Below are 15,270 nucleotides of genomic sequence, written 5' to 3' on the forward strand. Positions count from 1 at the left end.
ACATGCTCCAGCCCCCTGATTATCTTCGTGGCCCTCCTCTGGACCCTTTCCAAGAGCTCTACGTCTTTCTTGTACTGAGGGCTCCATACCTGAACACAGTACTCCAGATGGGGCTTCACAAGAGCAGAGAGGGACAATCACCTCCCTATCCCTGCTGGCCACTCCTCTCCTGATGGACCCCAGGATACCATTTGCTTTCCAAGCTGCAAGAGCACACTGCTGGCTCATGTTAAGTTTCTCATTCATCAAGACACCCAGGTCCTTCTCTGCTGAGCTGATCTGAAGGACTACTCCCAGTCTGTACAGATGCCTGGGGTTCTTACGGCCCAAGTGCAAAACCTTGCACTTTAGCATGTTGAACCTCACTAAGTTCACCCAGGCCCACCTTTCAAGTTTGTCAAAGTCCCTCTGAATGGCACCCCTTCCTTCCTCCATGTCAACCTTCCCACTCAGCTTGGTGTCATCAGCAAACTTGCTGAGGGTGCACTCAATTCCATCATTGATGTAGCTGATATAGATGTTAAAGAGCACCAGTCCCAAGACAGACCCCTGGGGGATTCCACTTGTTACCGGCCTCCACCTGGACATTGATCACCATCCCTTGTCTGTGGCCTTTCAAATGATTTCTTATCCATTGAGTGGTTCACCCATCAAATCCACATCCCTCAAATTTGGAGATGAGGATGTAGTGGGGGACCATGTCAAAGGCTTTGCTCAAGTCCAGGTAAATGACATCAGTTGTCTTCCCTTCATCAATCAATACCTTCACTCCATCATAGAAGGCCACAAAATTGGTTAAGCATGACCTTCCCCTTGTGAAGCCGTGCTGGCTGTCTCAGATTGCACGCTCATTCCTCATGTGATTAATCATGTTGTCCAGGAGGATCTGTTCCATGATCTTCCCAGGCACAGAGGTGAGACTCACCAGCCTGTAGTTCCCTAGGTCCTCCTTGCTCCCCTTCTTGTATATGGGAGTGATGTGACCCTTCCTCCAGTCATCTGGAACCTCATCTGACAGCCACAACTTCTCAAATACGATGGAGAGTGTCTCGGCAACCACCTCAGCCAGCTCCTTCAGAACCCTGGGATAAACGCTGCCTGGCCCCATAGGCTTGTACTCATTCAGTCTCATGAGGCACTATCGGACTTGCTCTGCCCTTACAGTGGGGAGGTATTCACCTCCCTGGTCCCCAAATAGAGGTTTGGGGATGCAGGGCTCAGGGACGTGAGAAAAACTAGAATCCTGCCCGCCAGTGAAGACCGAGGCAAAGAACTCATTCACTAGCTCAGCTTTCTCTTCATCCTTTGAAACCAGTTCTCCTTTTAGATTTATCAAAGAAGGTACACCCGTTTTGTCCTGTCTCTTCTGGCCAATGTACCTGTAGAATGTCTCCTTGTTGTTTTTCACATCCCTCACCAAGTTCAGTTCTACCTGTGCCTTGGCTTTCCTGATTCCACATCTGCAAGTCTGGACAGCATCCCTGTATTCTTCCCAGGTGACATGGCCTTGTTTCCAGAGCTGGTATGTCCCTTTTTTTGCCCTCACCTCACTCAGCAGGTCCTTGCCAAGCCATGCTGGTTTCCTACCTCGTGTGCCCACTTTCTTATTCAGAGGGATGGAGACCTCTTGTGCTTTCAGGAGGGCATTCTTGAAGAGTATCCAGCTCTCCTCAAAATCCTTGTCTTTAAGGACAGAGCTCCAGGGGATCTAGGCCCTTGATCCATTGAGTAGCTTGAAGTCTGCTCTTCTGAAGTTCAGAGTCCTGCCCCCACTCTTTGCCAGGCCCACATCCCTCAAGATCACAAACTTGACCAGGGCATGGTCGCTGCAGCCCAGGCTGCCTCCAACCATAACGCGTTTGATGATCTCCTCCACATTGGTGAGCAGTAGGTCCATCAACGCTTCACCTCTGTTCGGTCTGTTCAATATCTGGACCAAAAAGTTACCATCAATGGATTCCATGAGCCTTCTGGAGCTCTTGCAGCTTGCCCTGTGGTCTTTCCAATAGACGTCCGGATGGTTTAAGTCCCCCGCCAGGACGAGAGTCCATGAGCATGAAGCCCCCTGCATCTGGAGCAAGAAAACCTCATCTACAGCCTTGCCTTGGTCAGGTGGCCTGTAGTATTCCACTAACACCAGCTGACCTTTATTAGTCCCATCTTTAATTCTAACCCGCAGGCCCTCAACCTGTTTCTGACTGTTTCTCAGAGGGAGCTCCTCACAGTCTATCCACTTGTCACGGGTTACTTAGATTTACCTAGGGCCGTGACAGGGGAAGCCACCCTGTAGGGCCCCTGGAGCCCGGAAAGGAGGGGGAAAAGGGAAATGGGATAAAAGCAGCGGCAGTCTAAGGAGGAAAAACGTATTTCACTAAATATGATAACGGAATACAAGATAACACAATATAATATAATTGAGGTTAATAAATCGAATGAAACAGAGAGAGAGAGTCCCCAAAAACTGACAGGCCTACTGGGAACTCTAGGCGACACAGCTGGAATGCTTCTCACTCTCCGGTCAGGGATGAGTCACGGGACCAGGACGCTATATGATCTTGTTTCCAGGCTGGAGTGCTCTCTCTCTCAGACTCTTGGAGGGTGGGAAGCGTTCCAGCCGTGTCGCCTAGAGTTCCCAGTAGGCCTCTCGGTTTTCGGGGACACTTTCTCTCTGTTTCATTCGATTTATTAACCTCAATTATATTATATTGTGTTATCTTGTATTCCGATATCATATTTAGTAAAATAAGTTTTTCCTCCTTAGATTGCCACTGTTTTTATCCCATTTCCCTTTTCCCCCTCCTTTCCGGGCCCCGGGGGCCCTACGGGGTGGCTCCCCCCTGTCACAGGCATAGATAAATCTAGGTAACCTGTGACAAGACGATAATTAGAAGCCATGACTACAGGCAATGAAAGGCACTGGCATGGTGGCTCTGATGCTGAGAAACCCCTCCTTTGTCTCATGAAGCAGAAAGGCCAAGCCCTGATCCCCGGACCCTTGGCAGGGAGGACCTCATGCTGACTGAAGATCCTTCCTGGGGCAGTGGGATGGAAGTCTGTATGATGTAAAATGAAAGACATGGGACAGAAGATACCAGGCTCTGGTATCCATAAGGATGGAATTATCATCATTTTCTGTAGGCGTGAATAATTCACTTATCCTACAAAGAGGCAGCATTTTCTAACTGAAACTGAATGCCACAGAAGCTGGGGTAAAGGGCTCTAAGAGCACTTGGGGTAAAGATATGAGACATGAAACAGATGAAAATATCCAGGGAGAAGTGATAAGAAAATAAGAGGAAGGTTAGAGCTGCATATGCTGCTTCTGCTTAAGGAATGTTGAAATACATGAAATTAAATGCAAGTAATGGTGCTAAATGTACACTGTTGTAAGAGAATAAAAACATTTCATATTATAGCAGGAGTAGTGCCTCTGAGAATGGTCTGGACTTGTCATTATCTTCTGCACTCTGAGCAGGACTCCAAGCACAACAACAGCAGATGCCCAACAGCAGCTCCATCAGCGAGTTCCTCCTGCTGCCGTTGGCAGACACGCGGCAGCTGTAGCTCCTGCACTTCTGGCTCTTCCTGGGCATCTACCTGGCTGCCCTCCTGGGCAACGGCCTCATCAGCACAGCCGTAGCCTGCGACCGCCGCCTGCACACCCCCATGTACTTCTTCCTCCTCAGCCTGGCCCTCCTCGACCTGGGCTGCATCTCCACCACTCTCCCCAAAGCCATGGCCAACGCCCTCTGGGACACCAGGGCCATCTCCTACACAGGATGTGCTGCACAGGTCATTTTCTTTACCTTCTTCATCTCAGCAGAGTATTCCCTTCTCACCATCATGTCCTATGACCGCTACGTTGCCATCTGCAAGCCCCTGCACTACGGGACCTTGATGGACAGCAGAGCTTGTGCCACCATGGCAGCAGCTGCCTGTGGCTCTGGGGTTCTTCATTCCCTGCTGCACACTGCCAGTACGTTTTCACTGCCTCTCTGCCAAGGCAATGTTGTGAACCAGTTTTTCTGTGAAATCCCCCAGATCCTCAAGCTCTCCTGCTCAGAATCAAATCTCAGGGAAGTTGTGTTTATCTTTTTTGGTGTGAGTTTAGGCTTTGGTTGCTTTGTTTTCATAGCTGTGTCCTATGTGCAGATCTTCGTGGCTGTGCTGAGGATGCCCTCTGAGCAGGGACGGCACAAAGCCTTCTCCACGTGCCTCCCTCACCTGTCCGTGGTCTCCCTGTTTGTCAGCACTGCCATTTTTGCCTACCTGAGACCCCGCTCCATTTCCTCCCCACTCCTGGATCTGACAGTGGCACTTCTGTACTCAGTGGTTCCTCCAACACTGAACCCTATTATCTACAGCATGAGGAACAGGGAGATCAAGCACGCTCTCAGGAAGGTGTTGCAATAAGCACTATTCCAGCTTCCATAAAATGGACAACTTCCTCATAGGATTCCCAGTGATGGTTCTTCATGTTTTATGCATCTTTGATTGTTTGATTATGTGAGATATAGCAATGTGCAAAAAAATGTTATTGAACTTATAAATAAAAATGTATTACACTTATTTCCTACCTAATTTCCATTTTTTCACTCCAAGAGCTCATGTAAACATGTATCCAGATTCCCCGAATACGTTAAAGTATACCTAAAAAGGTTTCAAAATAGACTTTTACTTAGCTTTTCTTTTTTCCTACTTTGTCTGGATTTGGGGAGGTACAGCCACAGACAGCAGCTCAACCTGCTCTTTTCATTTCTGATCTCTACACCACCACAGTGCTCTCAAGCCCTCTCATTTGTGCAGTCCTGATGGTCTTGTGTGTCTCACGACAGTCCTGTTGCCTCTACAGCAGCAATCCAGGGCTGCAGTCAGTAGCCAGCAATACGAACGGCTGTGTCAGAGCTGGTCTCCTTGCTGGCACTGCCATAACAAGAGGGCTCCTTTAGAGAAGGACCAGAGAACTGGAGGGAGGCCTCTTCCAAAGCTGGTGCAAGGAATATACCTCAGGAGCTGCTCCCTGAGAAAACCTTGAGATCTTCAGGTGTTCTTCACTGTGTGACCAGATCAGATTGAATAGTCCCAAGGAGATCTGTAAGCGTCTCAGGGCAGTGCTGTGGTTTAAGGTTTATGGGTTGAGACAAAGAGGAAAAGAAAAGGATAATAATTATGACAAATGTATTTATACATATATAATATATTTAGTGTATTTTCACACATATACAACATATGCAGTTGCAAACATATATGAACTAATCCCTATGCGCATCTGTTTGCAAGTCCAGGACTAGTTGCAGGGGTTTTAACAGCCACAGGGTTCACTGTAGGAGCTGAAGTGGCTGTCGGGCTGTTGCAGGAGTTGAAGTGACCTCAGAGTTCATTTCCAGAGCTGAAACCACCACAGGACCTGTGACTATGTTGGAGCAGCCACTGGGCTCATTGGAGGGGTTGGAGCCACCGCAGGGCTGTACTTCCTCCCTTGGGAGGAATTTGTACCATTTTCTTATTACCATACTTGGAACAGCTACAGGACCCGTAGCAGGAGTGACTGCAGAGCTCATTATGAGGGATGGAGTGACAGTGGGATCTGTCCCAGAGCTTGGAGCAACTGCAGGACGTGTAGCAAAACCTTGGAGCTGCTGCAGGGTCTGTGCCAGGAGTTGCAGAGGTTGCAGCACTGTCAGCAGATCCAGCTCTCTGGATCTGGCACACCGCAGTCATGTGTGTATCTTGGGGGTTACCAGTGCCACAGCAGACCTGCCCCCAATATTCTACCAGTTTCTCAGGATCCTGCAGTTGCTCGGAGATGAAGTTCCAAAGCCCTGGGTGTGCCCACCGCTCCAGGCAGCTGCCCAGACCGTCCCACACCCTCTGCCATGCAGAGCCTTCTCACCTTGGGGCAGATCTCTCACTGATATTCCTGAATAATTGTTTAACCTCAATCCTAGAATCATAGAATCACCAAGGCTGGAAAAGGCCTGAAAGATCATCCATTCCAACCGTTCACCTATTACCTATAGCTCCCACTAAACCATGTCCCTCAACACAATATCCAGTACACCCCCGGACTCACAGAGGCGACAATGTAAATTGTGTAATTCCTAATCATATGGACAATATTACTTCCAAAACCCAAAGATGACCGCAGAGCTGAATGTGCACAAAACTTCACTTTGTCAGCTGCCAATTTTATCGTGGTACAAACTGAGGTCAAACAGCATAGCAAAATAAATACCCTAATCCTGCATCCAAGCACCAAGTAAGGAGCTGTGCAGTGAAGCTTCATGAGAAGACTCAACAAGCTCCACAAATAGGGAAACAATTAGCATCATGGCCTGCACTTTTCCAACTCCCACAAAGCCCTGAGTTATCTCGCTCTGGACAGTTGTGCTGCTATCTCAACCCTTGAAGCCTCACATCAGGCACCGAAATGACAGTGGTTGTTAAACCCAACATATGGCTCAGCAGCACACAGTGCTTGGTGCACTACCCCATTCACTGTGGGATGGGGAAGAGAATTGAGAAAAAAAAGTACAGCTTGTGGGTTGTAACAAAGCAATTTACTAAGAGAGATAAAAGGAGAGGAGTAATAGTTATCACTATATATCCGTTGATATGGAATTGTATGTAACAACTGATGCACAAGCACTTGCTCTGCACCACCAGACTGATGCTCAGCTGGGCCCTGGGCAGTGAAGAGACTGAGATGAACTCCCACCCCTTTCAATACAATTTCTGCTTGCTGTCAGCTGATAGAGAACGTACCTTTGGCCACTTTCAGTCAGCTGTCCTCACTCTGTTCCCTCCCAGCTCCATGTGCCCTTTACTGACCATGGCCTTGGCTCTGTAGAACACTGCTTAGAAGCAGCTGTAAACATCAGAGTGTTATCAATGCTTTTCTCCTAGAACCAAAACACTGCACCATAGCAGGCAGTCTGAAGAAAACAATTCCATCCCAGCTGTAACTCAGATACCTGCCTGTCCCCCTCCTCTTGTTCTTCCTGATCAGGAAGCAAGGAACAGAATCTGCTGCTCTCCTCTTTGAGACCTTTCCATCAGTTCTCAGCTGGCTCCTCTGCCATCCCCAGGCAGAGCTCAGTGCACTCTCACAGAGGGCAGCAGCTGTTCCTCATCTTCCTTGGCCATCCTTCAAAAAGATTCTCTATGCCATTTTCTACAGCTAAGAGGTAGGAACCATCCCACCATGTCTCTGCGAGACAAACAAGACTGTAGGCCTGCAAATGCACAGTGATTTCGAGCTCACTGAGTGAATGCTTGTGGTCTTCTCATTAGTGTAAAGACTCTTCAGAAAGCATCTCCTTCAAGAAGCATGACTAGATTTAGCTTGGCTTGGTCTCGCATCTACAACATGGTACTGCTGTTCAGAAGGTGCTACACAGGAACGAGACCCATTGTGGGGCTCACACTTGTCCAGCAAGCACTGACACTACCAGGACATGGCTTTCCTGAAGGTCTTTGGCTGCATTTGCCAGCTGGCTTAGGGTGTGCTGGAGACCCCACGGAAATGCCATTTAAATGAGAGCCCAGAACAAAGAAAGGTGCCATCAGTGACAGAATGTGTGTTTGTCACAGCTTTGGAATGGCATAAGCTCTGGAGTTTTCACTAGACGTATAGAGAAAGATCTGTCTCTTCTTTTGGTGTACTCATCCATTTGGTCAGCTGAATAACTCTGCACTCTCAGGTGCCTATTACTCACAGAATCACAGAATCACACAATCATAGGGGTTGGAAGGGACCTCTAGAGATCATCAAGTCCAACCCCCCTGCCAAAGCAGGCTCCCTACACCATGTCACGCAGGTAGGCATCCAAGTGGGTCTTGAATATCTCCAGAGAAGGAGACTCTACCACCTCCCTGGGCAGCCTGTTCCAGTGCTCCGTCACCCTCACTGTAAAGAAGTTCTTGTACACATTCGTGTGGAACTTCCTATGCTGTACTTTCATCCCATTACCCCTAGTCCTATCCCCACGCACTACTGAAAAGAGACCAGCCTTGCCACTATGGCCCCCACACCTCAGGTATTTATAAACCTGGATCAAATCCCCTCTCAGCCTTCTTTTCTCAAGGCTAAACAGACCCAGTTCCATAAGTCTCTCCTCATAGGGGAGATGCTCCAGGACCTTCACCGACTTTGTGGCCCTCTGCTGGACTCTTTCCAAGAGATCCCTGTCTTTTTTGTACTGGGGAGCCCAGAACTGGACACAATATTCCAGATGAGGCCTCACCAGGGCAGAGTAGAGGGGGAGGATCACCTCCTTCGACCTGCTGGACACGCTCTTTTTAATGCACCCCAGTATGCCATTGGCTTTTTTGGCTACAAGGGCACACTGCTGGCTCATGGTCAATCTGTCGTCCACCAGGACACCCAGGTCCCTCTCAGCAGAGCTCCTCTCCAGCAGCTCTTCTCCCAGCCTGTACCAGTGTATGCAGTTATTTCTGCCTAGGTGCAAGACTCTACACTTGCTTTTGTTAAACCTCATCTGGTTTCTTACTGCCCAGCTCTCCAGCCTGTCCAGGTCTCGCTGAATGGAAGCACAGCATTCAGGCATGTCAACCAATCCTCCCAACTTCGTGTCATCAGCAAACTTGCTGAGGGTGGTCACTATCCCCTCATCAAGGTCGTTGATGAAGACGTTGAACAAGACTGGACCCAGCACAGACCCCTGGGGGACACCGCTAGTTACAGGCCTCCAGCCAGACACCGCACCGCCAACGACAACCCTCTGCGCTCTGCCAGTCAGCCCATTCTTGACCCACTTCACTGTCCACTCATCTATCCCATACTTCCTCAACTTTGGTATAAGGATGTCATGGGGGACAGTATCCAAAGCCTTACTGAAATCCAGGTAGACTACATCTACCGCCCTCCCCCTGTCCACCCAGCTAGTGACATCTTCATAAAAGGCCACCAGGTTGGTCGAGCACGACCTCCCCTTGGTGAACCCATGCTGGGTACTCCTGATAACCTCCTTATCACCCAGTATTAAACCCAATACTACCCAATAGTAAGGTCTTACAGGAAAGCGAGACTTGCATCATCAAGAGAACCCAAACTACTCACAGCCTAATCATAAAGATCGTCACAAAGAACGATGATGGAGCAGAAGTGAAATTTGTTGCCAAAAATGTTGATGTCAGCACCAAGATGAGAGTGAGAGGTATTTGCTTTGATCATTCTCCTTTCCTCTTACAGACAAGGCATAGTTGCTGTGATCTGATGATTAGAACTGGGGCTGCAGGCATTCACTGACTGTACCAAATACCTGAAACTGCATCACATGGACTGACGTGAGTCCTGGTAATGACCTAAACATGATAGCACTGAGTGTAGGGTAAGCCAATCTACCCAGCTGCTTGGTATCTGAACCAGATTGCTCCATGCCAGCTGATGAATGTCTGCAGTTCACAGCTATTGGCCAGTGCATTCAGTCACCAGGTTTACCACTGCATCACCATAGAGCAGTACTTGCAGCTCCAGGTTCAGACAGCCTTTCTGATTGCACTGGAATAGTTTAGAAGTAGGGGAGCAATCATTCCAATAATATCTTTATCAATCAGCTTTGCATGACAAAATAGAACAAATGAACATTCATGATGGGAGGACCTGTTTGTCATTGGGTGGAAACCTCTGCAGAAGCATGTTTAGAGCATTCTTAATCAGTAGAAGGAGATGTTTGGTTGATTTTTACTTAGTAAATCCAGCAAGAAGACCAAATGAAACATTTTGAATTGCTCAGCAGTGACACAATGATGAGTGCAGGAACAGAAGGTGATACTTTTTCAGAGATCTTGCAGCAAACATTGACCACGTTAGCCTGATATAAATAGAAATAACGCATCCTTTGCTCCTGACAGGTGCTGCAGTGAGATTTACCAATAAGAGCAAAGATGTAGAAAAGATCTGCGCTGGGCTGTGTGAGGAAGCCAAACTGCAGGCTGAGCTTTCAGACACAGGCGCTACTGTGGAGTGGATGAAGGATGGGAAGGAGCTCAAGGCCAGTGAAAAATATGAACTGCAAATTGTCGGGAAGAAACACACCCTGAAAATTCACAGCGTCTCCATGGATGATGCTGGAAGTTATCAGTGCATCTGTATGGGGGATAAATCATAGATTCATAGAATCACCAAGGTTGGAAAAGGCCTAAAAGATCATCCATTCCAACCGTTCACCTATTACCTATAGCTCCCACTAAACCATGTCCCTCAACACAATATCCAGTACACCCCCGGACTCACAGAGGCGACAATGTAAATTGTGTAATTCCTAATCATATGGACAATATTACTTCCAAAACCCAAAGATGACCGCAGAGCTGAATGTGCACAAAACTTCACTTTGTCAGCTGCCAATTTTATCGTGGTACAAACTGAGGTCAAACAGCATAGCAAAATAAATACCCTAATCCTGCATCCAAGCACCAAGTAAGGAGCTGTGCAGTGAAGCTTCATGAGAAGACTCAACAAGCTCCACACATAGGGAGCACATCCACACATATCAGCACCATGGCCTGCACTTCTCCAGCTCCCACAAAGCCCTGTGTTATCTCGCTCTGGACAGATGTGCTGCTATCTCAACCCTTGGAGCCTCACATCAGGCACCAAAATGACTGTGGTTGCTGAACCCAACATGTGGCTCAGCAGCACACAGTGCTTTGTGCACTGCCCCATTCCCAGTGGGATGGGGATGAGAACTGGGAAAAAGAGTACAACTTCTGGGTTGTAACAAAGCAGTTTACTAAGAGAGATAAAAGAAGAGGAGTAATAGTTATCACTATATATCCGTTGATATAGAATCGTATGTAACAACTGATGCACAAGCACTTGCTCAGCACCACCAGACTGATGCTCAGCTGGACCCTGAGCAGTGAAGAGACTGAGATGAACTCCCACCCCTTTCAATACAATTTCTGCTTGCTGTCAGCTGATAGAGAACGTCCCTTTGGCCACTTTCAGTCAGCTGTCCTCACTCTGTTCCCTCCCAGCTCCATGTGCCCTCCACTGACCGTGGCCTTGGCTCCGTACAACACTGCTTAGCAGCAGCTGTAAACATCAGAGTGTTATCAGTGGTTTTCTCCTAGAACCAAAACACTGCACCACAGCAGGAAGTCTGAAGAAAACAATTCCATCTGAGCTGTAACTCAGATTCCTGCCTGTCCCCTCTTCTTGTTCTTCCTGATCAGGAAGCAAGGAACAGAATCTGCCGCTCTCCTCTCTGAGCCCTTTCCATCAGTTCTCAGCTGGCTCCTCTGCCATCCCCAGGCAGAGCTCAGTGCCCTCTCATGGATGGCAGCAGCCTTTTCTCTTCTTCCTTGCCCATCCGTCATGCAGAATCTGTACCCCATTTGCTACAGTACAGAGCTGAGAATCAACCCACCACAGAATCACAGAATCACAGAATTACCCGGGTTGGAAGGGACCTCAAGGATCATGTAGTTCCAACCCCTCTGCCTAGCAGGGCCACCAAACATGCACAGTGTCTCCATGTCCACCATGTCTCTGTGAACCAAATAAGACCCTAGGCCTGCAAAGGCACAGAGATTTGGAGTTAGCTGAGTGAATGTTTGTGGTCCTCTCATTAGTGTAAAGACTCTTCAGAAAGCATCCCCTTCCAGAAGCATGTTTTGATTTTGCCTTGCTGGGCCTTGCATCTACACCGTGCTACTGGTGATCAGAAGATGGCACAAGGTACGAGACCCATTCTGGGGCTCACAGTTGTCCAGTGAACATTGTCACAACCCTGGGCATGTCTTTCCTGAAGGTCCTCAGCATCATTTGCCAGCTGGATGGAGGTGTGTTGGAGACCCCAGGGAACTGCCATTCTGTTTTAATACAAGAAGAATTTTACAGAGCAGCAGCCATGGATCAAGATAAGCACTTTACAGAGCAGCAGCTGCGGAGCATGATAAACAGCATGAGAACCAAGGACACCTCTAGCAAAAGAGTGAAAGGCTCGTGGCTTTGAAGCGGGGTTTTAGGGTTCTTATTGCAGAAGCTTTCTTCCAATTAGTACGTGTGATTTTTGTACACCATTGTTTGTTTGCTATAAAAGTACGGCTTTTCAGGCAATAGATGGACACAGCTATATTTAACTATATTGGTGTGTGGTTGTTTGTCCTAGAACACTGACCTTTTGCCTTCAGGTTTGCCAACACATGGGGGCCCGCAATGTCATGGGATTTAACTCTTGAACACCTGTGGGATCCCGAGAAACTAAGCCAGTATTTGAGTCAGGGATGGTACAGCCTAGATAGATCTAAGGGGGTATGACTTATTTGGGGCTTGAATTGTGCTTAACGTGCTCTATATAACACTTTTCCAAAAAGAGAGAGTTTCCGAGCTGAGGTTCAAGCCAAAAAGGGAAATCCCCAAGTCAATTTTGATCAGTCACAGGAGGCACCAGCAACAATATCAGTTGCCTCTGTGGAAGGCAAGAAATGGAAATGGATGTCCTCACGTCTAGAACGGAAAAAAGAAGTGGAGGAGGAGGCAACAGAAGATCCAGCTGACAGGTCTGGATCAGTACCAAGAAAGGCAAAAGGAAAAGTGGCATGACGAAGAGAGTGATGAGGAGGAAATCTCTGTTACTATTTGTCAACCCCTGAAGATGACTGAAATCCAAGGCGTAAGAAAGGAGTACACACGGCACCAGAATGAATCTCTTGTTGTAGCTTGTTGTGATGTGACAGGACCTTCCCCATATTCTGGAAGAATCTTAGTGTAATACAGTGGGTGTAGACAAAAAGGCGTAGGTTATATAAGGATGAGTCTGTTTCAATAAATCGCCATTTAGCCACTTCATCACCTTGGTGTCACTTGGTAATTGGCCTAGCTGCTGCTTCAGTTGAAAGCGAGAGATCGTAAAGAAATTAACGATCATAAAGCCTTCATGTGTATCATTAAAAATATCAGCTATTAGACACAAACGCTTTCCAGATCGAGCAAGGAACAACAGTAAATTGCACTGCGTGTTTCCTTGTGGCGTTACCTACGTGACCACAGAGAAGACATGAGGAAGTGGCATGACCAGCCTACTCCTGTACTATGAGCACGGGTGAGGGAACTACAAAACAGTCCAACCACCAGTACGGCTGCTCCAGTTATCACAGGTAACAAATAGAGGGGCCCTGCCCTCAGTCAAGGGAGTGGAAGGGATAATAGAGTTTATTGGACTGTGTGGATTTGATGGCCTGGCACATCAGAACCACAGAAATATAAGGCATTGGAGGATACCGGTGCACAGTGCACCCTAATGCCCTCCAGTCATGAAGGGACAGAATCAATCCATATTTCTGGATATCTCTCAAGAATTGACTGTGCTGGAGGCTGAAATAAGCCTCACTGGTAAAGACTGGAAAAAACATCCTATGTGAGTGGTCCAGGGTTTCCGTTCATACTTGGTATTGATTACCTCAGAAGAGGGCATTTCAAGGATACTAAGGGGTATCACTGGGCCTTTGGAATCGCTGCTGTAGATATGGACAACATTAAGCAGCTGTCTGTTTTGCCTGGCCTGTCAGAGGACCCGTCTGTTGTGAGGCTGCTACGAGTAAAAATAAAAGAGCAGCAGGTACCGATTGCTACAAAGACAGTGCACAGACGGCAGTATCGCACCAACAGGGATTCCTTGCTCCCCATTCATGATTTGATTCGCCAGTTGGAGAATCAGGGAGTGATCAGTAAAACTCACTCACCTTTTAACAGTCCCATATGGCCAGTGCGTAAAGCCAGTGGAGAATGGAGGCTGACAGTAGACTACCATGGCCTGAATGAGGTCACACCCCCACTGAGTGCTGCTGTGCTGGAGAGCAAATAATTCAAATTCTTCTATGAGCCAGTTTTGCTATTAAGTGAAGCAAAGTAAAAGGGCCTTCCCAGGAAATTCAGTTCTTAGGTATAAAGTGGCAGGATGGACGTCGTCGCATCCCAGCAGATGTGATCGACAAAATCACTGCCATGTCTCCACCAACTAGCAAGAAAGAGACACAATCTTTCCTGGGTGCAGTGGGCTTTTGGAGGATGCACATTCCAAACTACAGCCTCATTGTAAGCCCCCTTTATCAGGTGATGCAGAAGAAGAATGATTTTGCATAGGGCCCAGAGCAGCAGCAGGCTTTTGAACAGATTAAACAGGAGATAGCCTGTGCCGTGGACCTGGGGCCAGTACGGACTGGACAGGATGTAAAGAACATCCTCTATACTGCTGCTGGGGAGAAAGGTCCCACTTGGAGTTTGTGGCAAAGAGCCTCAGGAGGGACCCAAGGCTGACGCCTGGGATTTTGGAGCTGAGTGTACAAGGGGTCTGAAGAGTGCTACACTCCAACTGAGAAGGAGATCTTAGCCACGTATAAGGGGGCTCGGGCTGCTTCCGAAGTAGCTGGTACTGAAATGCAGCTCTTTCTGGCACCTCGACTGTCAATGATGAACCGGATGTTGAAAGGGGAGGTTCCCTCCACCCATCATGCTACCGATGCCACCTGGAGCAAGTGGATTGCACTGATTACACAACAAGCGCGGATGGGGAACCTCAATCGTCCAGGAATTTTAGAAGTGATCATGAACTGGCCTGAAGATAAAAAGTTTGGAACATCACCAGGAGAAGAGGTGTCATGTAATAAAGCGGCCCCACCATACATCGAACTACCAGAAAATGAAAAGAAATATGCTCTTTTCACTGATGGATCATTTCATATTGTAGGGAAGCATCGGAGATGGAAAGCTGCTGTTTGGAGCCCCACACGACAGGTCGCAGAGGCCACTGAAGGTAAAGGAGAATCAAGTCAGTTTGCAGAGGTAAAAGCTGTCCAGCTGGCCTTAGATGTGGCTGAACGGGAGAGATGGCCAATGCTTTATCTTTATACTGACTCATGGATGGTGGCAAATGCCTTATGGGAGTTGTTACAGCAGTGGGAACAAAATAACTGGCGACGGAGGTGTAAACCTATTTGGGCTGCTGAACTGTAGAAAAACATAACTGCTCAAAAAAAAGATATGATTGTAAAGGTGTGTCACGTGGATGCACACTTGCCCAAGAGTCGGGCTATTGCAGAACAACAAAACAACCATCAGGTAGATCGAGCTGCCAGAATTGAGGTGGCTCAAATAGACTTGGACTGGCAGAACAAGAGTGAATTATTTCAAGCTTGATGTTTCCATGAGACCTCAGGCCATCAAGGAATGGACATAACATATAATTGGGCTAGAGACTGAGGGGTGGACTTAACTATGGATGCTATTGCACTGGTTATTCA

This window comes from Coturnix japonica, chromosome 32, assembly GCF_054131305.1.
Source record: "Coturnix japonica strain WE chromosome 32, WE-NBRP24, whole genome shotgun sequence".
NCBI lineage: Eukaryota > Metazoa > Chordata > Aves > Galliformes > Phasianidae > Coturnix > Coturnix japonica.